The 8,818-nt window shown below is 32.1% G+C and overlaps 1 non-coding gene across 1 annotated transcript; it reads left to right on the forward strand.

Moving 5' to 3' along the window:
* Positions 1 to 6,740: 6,740 nt before the first annotated feature.
* LOC133781251 (small nucleolar RNA R71) lies at positions 6,741 to 6,847 on the forward strand. Its single transcript, XR_009870037.1, has one exon. It is a non-coding gene; the product is annotated as a small nucleolar RNA R71 (small nucleolar RNA).
* Positions 6,848 to 8,818: the final 1,971 nt, after the last annotated feature.

An 8,818-nucleotide genomic window follows, 5' to 3' on the forward strand; every position in this document is an offset into this window, starting at 1 on the left:
AAATTATAGGGTGTAATGTGATTTTGTGGTGAAAATGTGTAGAAAAGTTTAGTAAAAATGGTGGCATTTTTGGGCATAGGGACAAGGGGACAAGGCGGGCTCAAGAGAAGAGGTGATGGTGGCTTGGGTGTGGTAGGCGGTTGGGTATGCTTCAAGCAACTGGGAGGTTGAGCCTGGCGTGGTGGGCTGAAGGAAGGCTGGGCCTTGGTGAGCCAGGCGGGCTGGTGAGGTTGGGCCGAATGCCTGGGAGAGGCCAGCTGGGCGGATGGGCCAGGGGGCTTTGGCTGGGCCGAGTAAATTGGCAGGATGCTGGCCCAGGCCTGGAGGCAGAGGAGACGACCTAGACGTGGTGGGCTGTTGGGCTTCAGGTGGTTGGTGCAGGCCCAAGTGGTGCATGACTGGGCTTGGAGTGCTTGGGCCACTGAAGGGGCAAGCCCACGGTGTAGTTTGGGCCATGGAGGCTTTTCTTTAGACTTTTCAAAAATGCTATATTTTCCTTTCTCTTCTCTTCTTTGTTTTCAAGCATAAAAAAATTGCAAAATATATCCTACAAAATAAATAAACATTAAATTATAATAAAATATTTTCAATTATAAAATAAATCATATTAAGTCCATGAAAATATTAATTAAAATTTAATTTACTTTGGCAATTAAGTTCAATGAAATCACATTTTTTATTTTTAATTTAACAACACTAATTCAAAATAATTAAACTACAAAATAATACAATAAAATATCTATAAAAACAGATAAAAATCTAGAAAAATACAATAAGACTAATAAATTCAAAATTACTTAAAAACTTAATAAATCACTTAAAAACTCAAAGACTAAGCAACAAGTATCATAAAAATGTGGTAAAATAACTCTATTTCGTAGAGTTATCACATCCCAAAACTTAAAGTTTTTCTAGTCCTCAAGCAAAAAAAAAATTAAAACACACATTTTTTATATATATTGGTGATATAAAAAGGATTTTCTCAAAAATTGCACAATGAAAATAAATCTAAAAAATTATTATGAATAAAAGTTAAGCTTATGTAATTAATTAAATTGTCAATTTTGCTTTAAAAAAATATAGGTTTTCAAAATTTATTTTTCTCTTAAACTTATAGGAAGTAAAAGTGTTACTGTTATAAAAAAAATGTAATTTTTTTTTGTTATAAGCAAAATTAACCCTATAATTAAAAACAAAGCTTACAAATTATTTATATTTTTAAGAGAATTAAACTCAAACTCAATCAAGATTTTTATCATTGAAAATGAAAAATATTACCAATTTTTTTTATATTTAATAAAAAATACAAAACACAATAAAACAATATATATATATTTCAAAACAAACTTAACACAATTATACCCTCATATTCAACATAATGAACGGTAAACAACCATTAAACTCGCTACCCCCAAACTTAATTTAAACATTGTCCTCAATGTGTTAAAATATAAATATAAATTAAAATTTGTAAGAGGCTAGAGTTTAGAATGGTCGTACCTCATCATGGTGCATCATCAAGAGAGCAAGAAACAGTTAACAAAAAGTATAACACACAAAAGTAAACATGAAAACAAGCACACAAAAATAAACACACAAAACACATAACACAAGTTACCAAGAGTAATTTCAAGCAATCAAATAGCTTGGTAAATAGGATCCTCAAGGAGGATTTCATCAACTTCATCGGTTTTTAATTCTAAAAATAGTTTTAACTTTTGTCCATTAACTTAAAAAATATCACCACTGTTAGGATTTTCAATTTCGATAGCTCCATGTGGAAAAACAACTCGAACAATATAAAGACTGGTCCACCTAGAGCATAATTTTCCTGGGAATAAATGCAAACGAGAGTTGTATAAAAAGACTTTCTGACCCGGAGAAAAATATTTTCTCAAAATATTTTTGTCATGGTAAAATTTCATACGATCCTTATATTTTTTTGAATAGTCATATGCATCATTCCTAATTTCCTGTAGCTCATTCAATTGAAGTTTTCTTTTCTCACCTGCCTTGTCTAAAGAAAAGTTTAACTGCTTAATTGCCCAAAATGTTCTATGTTCTAACTCAACAGGTAAGTGACACGCCTTTCCATACACAAGTCTGTAGGGTGACATGCCAATGGGAATTTTGTACGCAGTACGATATGCCCATAATGCATAAGTGAGTCTTAAGGACCAATCTTTCCTAGTTGGATTCATAGTTTTTTCTAAAATGTGCTTAACTTCCCTATTAGAAACTTCGACTTGACCACTAGTTTGTGGGTGATGTGGTGTTGAGACTTTATGTATAATGTCATATTGTTTCATCAAATGTTCAAATGGTTTATTACAAAAGTGTGTACCGTTATCACTAATGATAGCACGTGGTGAACCAAAACGGGAAAATATATTTTCTTTCAAAAACCGAAGCACAACTTTGTATTCATTAGTGTGGCATGCAATAGCTTCAACCTATTTAGACACATAATCAATTCCAACAAGAATATAACGATTACCAAAAGAGTTAGGAAATGGTCCCAGAAAATAAATGCCCCAAACATCAAATATGTCAATAATAAGAATAAGATTTTAAAGGCATCATGTTTCTTTTAGTTAAACTTCCTAACTTTTGGCAACGTTCACAAGCTTTACAATAAACATATGTATCATGAAAGATAGCAGGCCAATAAAAATCACATTGTAAAACTTTAGCAGTTGTTTTCTTACCACTAAAATGTCCTCCACATGCATGATCGTGACAAAAAGATATGATTTTAGATTGGTCACAATTTGTAATGCATCTTCTAATTATTTGATCAGGGCAATATTTAAATAAGTAAGGATCATCCCAAATAAAGTTTTTCACCTCAGAATAAAATTTAGATTTATCATGCTTAGACCAATGAGATGATATTTCGTTAGTGACCAAATAATTAACAATATCAGCATACCAAGGCAAGGAAGAAACATGCATCAATTGTTCATCAGGAAAAGTTTTAGTGATAGGAGTGGAGTCATGTATAGTTTCAACAACTAGTCTAGATAAATGATCAGCAACAACATTTTCAGATCCCTTTTTATCACGTATTTCTAAGTCGAATTCTTGTAAGAGTAGGATCCAATAGATCAAATGAGACTTAGCATCTTTTTTCAACAAGAGATATTTTAATGCAGCATGATCAGAATAGACAAAAATTTTAGACCCTAACAAATAAGATCTAAATTTATCCAATGCAAAAACAACAGCAATCAATTCTTTCTCGGTTGTGGAATAATTTAATTGAGCATCATTTAAAGTTTTGCTAGCATAGTAAATTACATGAGGTATTTTTTCAAGTCTTTGTCCTAAGACAACACCTATAGCATAATCAGAAGCATCACACATTATTTCAAAAGGTATTTTCCAATCAGGAGGTCGAATAATAGGTGCAGTAGTCAACAAATTTTTCAATTTTTCAAAGGCATCATGGCAATTATTATCAAGACAAAAGCATTTTATTTTCCAAGTAAATGGCATAAAGGCCGAGAAATTTTGCTAAAGTCTTTTATAAAGCTTCTATAGAAATCGGCATGGCCTAGGAATGATCTAATTTCTTTCACAGTTTTAGGTGGGGGAAGTTTTGAAATAAGATCAACTTTAGCTTTATCAACTTCTATTCCCTCAAATGAGATTACATGACCTAAAACAATTCATTTTTAAACCATAAAATGACATTTTTCCCAGTTAAGCACAATGTTTTTTTCTTTATAATGAATTAAACAAGTGAAAGATGGTGCAGACATTCATCAAAAGAGGAACCGAACACAAAAAAATCATCCATAAACCCTTCAAGAAATATTTCAACCATGTCAAAAAAAATTGAAATCATACACCTTTGAAAAGTCGCAGGTGCTTTGCATAATCCAAAAGGCATGCGATGATAGGCAAAAGTTATGAAAGGGAATGTAAATGTAGTCTTTTCTTGATCTTCTGGGGCAATGGGGATTTTGTCATATCCCGAATACCCATCAAGAAAGCAATAATATGCATGGCCAGCTAAACGTTCAAGCATTTGATCAATAAAGGGTAACAGAAAATGGTCTTTTATAGTAACATTATTTAGCTTTCTATAGTCTATGCACACTCTCCACCCCGTTTGTACTCTAGTAAGGATTAATTCATTTTTTTTTTTTCAACAACTGTGATCCCAGACTTCTTAGGCACAACTTGAAGTGGACTAACCCATTGACTATTAGAAATAGGGTAAATGATACCTACGTCTAATAATTTAATAATCTCTTCTCTCACTACTTCTTTCATATTTAGATTTAGCCTTCTTTGACATTCCCGAGAGGTTTTAGCATTTTCTTCTAGATGGATTCTATGCATACATATGGATAAGATAATTCCTTTAATGTCTCCAATGGTCCAACCTATGGCTTCTTTATGTTTTCTATGGACATCTAATAATTTATCTTCTTGTTCTTTATCTAAAGCGGATGCTATGATAACAAGTAAGGTTTCAGACTCTCCTAGAAAAGCATATTTAAATTTTCTGCAAGGGTTTAAGGTCTAACTTAGGAGACTCAGAAATTGATTGAACATGATCTAAGGGTGAAAAAGGTTAAACTTTGGTTTCATTTAAGGGTATAGACTTTAGCATAGAATTCACATCATCATTAGAATCATCAACATGCAAGTTCATACCAAAGTATTTTTCACAAAAGTCAAGTAAGTCATTTCCATCATCTTCACAAATACTATCTATCATGTTAACTTCATGCACTTCCTCACATACAACAGAATTAGCAACATTAAAAACATTCAATTCAACAGCCATATTTTCAAAACACCATTACGACAATTTATGATTGCATTAGATGTAGCTAAGAATGGTCTAACTAAAATGATAGGAATTTAAGCATGCATATTTTCCACAGGTTGAGTATCAAGAACAATGAAGTCAACATGAAAGTAAATTTATCAACTTTTATCAAAACATCCTCTATAATGCCTCTAGGAATTTTCATAGAACGATCGGCTAATTAAAGAGTTATAGAAGTAGGTTTTAGTTCACCAAGACCAAGCTGCTTGTAAACAGAATAAGTCAATAAATTCACACTAGCACCCAAATCAAGTAAAGCCTTGTTAATAAAATGATCACCAATAATGCATGAAATTGTGAGACACCCAACATCTTTATATTTAACAAGAATCTTATATTGAATAATGAAACTAGCTTGTTCAGTTAAAAACACCTTTTTAGGAACATTAGTGTTTCTTTTAACAGTGCAAAGATCCTTTAAAAATTTAGAGTAGGTAGGAATTTGTTTAATGACAACTAAGAAAGGGATATTGATACTAACTTGCGTAAAAACTTCTGAAATGTCATTATATTGGTCGCCTTTTTTAATTGGAAGTAATCTTTGTGAGAATGGGGCTTTTGGAATGAAAGGATGGATTGGAGTTTCCTTGTTTGAAGAGTCATTGGCATCGGTTTTGACAATGTTCTTTCCGGACCTAAGAGTTGAAATTGATTTGACTTCTCCATTATGACTAGACTTTCCTATCTTATATTGACCTTTTGGATTAGGGATAGGTTGACTAGGAAATGTTCCTTTTTATCTATCAGCGAAAGCAGTAGCGAGTTGTCCTACTTGTGTCTCGAGTTTGGTAATTGATTGAGACTGGTTTTGTAGGATTTTTTGAGTGGATTACATAGATTGTTGTAAAGTATCTTCTAAGGAATGTTTCCTTTGTTGAGGATATGGTTGATTTTGTGGGGCATGAGTTTGGTTTTGCGTGTTGTATTGGTGCCCTTGATTCATTGGAGGTTGGTTTTGTCTCTATGAAATTTTTGGATGGTTTCTCCAATTTGGATTATAAGTGGATGAAAATGGGCTATCATTTGGTTTCCCATAAGCATGAATAGGGGTGAACATTTGACCCGAAAAGCCCGCCCGACCCGCAACCCGAAACCCATTTTTTGGGAAAACTCGTCGAATTCGGGTTAAATCCGACCCGTACCCGATAGGAGTTGGGTTGGGTTCGGGTTTGAATTTTTTTGAACCCAGGTTCGGGTTCAGACTCGAAACCCAAAAAAAATGGTATTTTTGAAAAAAGTGTAAAAATGGTATTTTTGGAAAAAAAAGGTATTTTTGCAAAATTGGGCTTTTCGGTCCAAAACCCAATAGGCCTAGCCCAACCAAAAATCCAACCCGAAACCCAACCTAACAAACCCGAAACCTCACAAAAACCCTAATTTTTTGGATCGGTTTCAGTACCATTTTTCTCCACCTGAAACTCGCAAAACCCGAACCCGATGCACCCGAAACCCAAAAATGCGACCCGTGTGCACCCCTATGCATGAAGAGCATTGGCCTCCCCAGAAAAAGGCTTCTTGGTAGGAAGGACATGATTGGGCATTATGGCAAGGACTAGAACATATAGAACAAACATCTTTTCTTGGTTGTATTGGAGAATTTATAGTTTGGCTTATGCCTAAAGCTTCTACTTTTCTCACTAATTTGTCTAAGGATGTTCTTAAGTCTACTTCATATTTTACTTCATACCTTCCTCCTCTTTTTGGTGAATTAGTTGACCTAGACCTAGGATCAAAATAATTCCATTGTTGTGAATTAATAGATAAATCTTCAAGGGCGTCCCAAGCCTCTTGTCCTTGGAGTTTTAAAAATTTTCCGGTATGCATAGATTGAATCATTTGACGATTAGAGGGAGTCAAACCATCATAAAAATATTTTACAAGTCTCCATTTTTCAAAACCATGATGATGATATTTTAATAATAAATCTTTAAATCTTTCCCAACATTCATAAAACTCTTCATTATCTTTTTGAAAAAACTCGAAGATTTCTCTTCTTAGACTATTAGTTTTAGACATCGGAAAATTTTTCAGCAAGAATTTATTATAAAGTTGATCCATGTAGTTATAGACCCCGTGGGAAGGGAATTTAACCAAGCTTTTGATTTGTCTTTTAATGAAAAAGGGAATAATCTTAGTTTGACCAATTCATCAAAAAAAAATTGAAATTTAAATGTTGAGCAAATTTCTAAGAAATCTTTGACATGCATGTAAGGATCCTCTCTATCTAACCCATAAAAAGATGGCAACAATTGAATGATTGTTGGTTTAAGCTCAAAATGAGTAGCAGAAGTTGTAGGAAAAACAATACATGAATGAGCATTAGATGAAATAAGTGCAAAATATTCAAGCAAAGTTTTTTCAGGCACAACATTTTCATCAACATGATTAGCAATTGGTTCCATGATGCTCAAATTTTTACTAACACTTTCAATTTCGAACAAAGATAAACGTCTTTTTACTAATCGATTTTTAGAGTTACGTTCCCAATGATGCATACAATTTTCACAAAGCAACAGAGATAATCTCAAACAAACTATTTTCATCAGTAAAAACTGCAACCACATGGCATACTTAGAATTTTTTAGAGATTTCACAACAATATAATTTTTATGGTTCACTTGTCCCCAGGCCTATTTGATTCCACTTACTTGCACACTATTAACAACTCAGCGAGGTTAATTAGTAGAGGTGAATTGGGAATTTTGTTCAAATTTCCTTTAAGCAAAAATTGCTTATGGTGAAAGGACAAGATTTAGGTTTTTTTTCAAGTATTTTTTCACAATTACACAATAATATAATAAAAAACAAAGAAAAATATGGTAAAATTAAATAAGACTATAAAAAATTAGGCAAGAGTAGGAAGGCATAGCATGCCATCAACCATAACAAAAATAAGGTAAAAATTAGGAGGCGCAAGTGCCATCAACTAAAACATAAGATAAAAGACTAGGAGGCAAAATTGTCATCAACTAGTAAATTGCACAAAAATATAACAATAAGATAAATAAAGAAAGTTACAACAAAGGTTAGGAGGCACAAGTGCCGTCAACTAACAAAGAAATAAAAGGAATAAAAACTATAACAAAATTACAACAAAATTAGGAGGCACAAGTGCCATCAACTATAAAAATTAAAAAGATAGATTGATAGGATGCACAAATGCTGTTAACTAAAAAAACAATAAATACAACTATATAAGTATGTTTTTTTTTGTGGGTGGTAGAATCGTCCCAAATTTTCTCTTTATCTTTTTTTTTTTTACTTTTTATATAAATATATTTTTTTTATATATAATTTTTTTTAAATTGCAAAAATTTAAATAACTAGTAGAAGAATTCACTAACCTTGAGATAAATTTTGTTTCTTTTCTTGCAACTCCCCGGCAACGACGCCAAAAACTTGATGCACCCAAAATGGGTATGTTTTAAATATTTATAACTCGCAAGCGCACGAATTGTATATGAAGTATAGTGTTCGTGTAAGCACGAGATCGAACCCAAAGGAGTTGTCTAAAATAAAAAAGAAAACTATTTTAAACAATAAATAATAAATTCTAACCTAGCTCCAAGATTGATGAGATTTAATGTCATGAACATAAAATAAAAGATTTAAAGTAAAGCTATTTAAGAGAATAAAAATAAACCAATTATGATTTGAAAATAAGTTGTAAAAGAAAGATTATTAAGATACTAGAATCCACAAAATGTAAGTTTAATAATACTTATTAGTATATTGATTCCCAAGTTTTAGTGCTAGTTAAAATAAGTCAAACTATCATTTTCCAAATAGATTTATAATTTTAAGCACAAATTATTTCTAAAAAGATAGAATTTTTCTTCACTTTTCGAAAAAGTATAATTTCAAAGTATTTAATGTGAATCAACCTAATGAAACAACAAAAAATCAAATAACATTATTTATAAGGCAAAACATAATATTTTTGCTCTAAGCATTGGATGTGCACAATTTAAT

The sequence above is a fragment of the Humulus lupulus genome, chromosome 5, assembly GCF_963169125.1.
Source record: "Humulus lupulus chromosome 5, drHumLupu1.1, whole genome shotgun sequence".
NCBI lineage: Eukaryota > Viridiplantae > Streptophyta > Magnoliopsida > Rosales > Cannabaceae > Humulus > Humulus lupulus.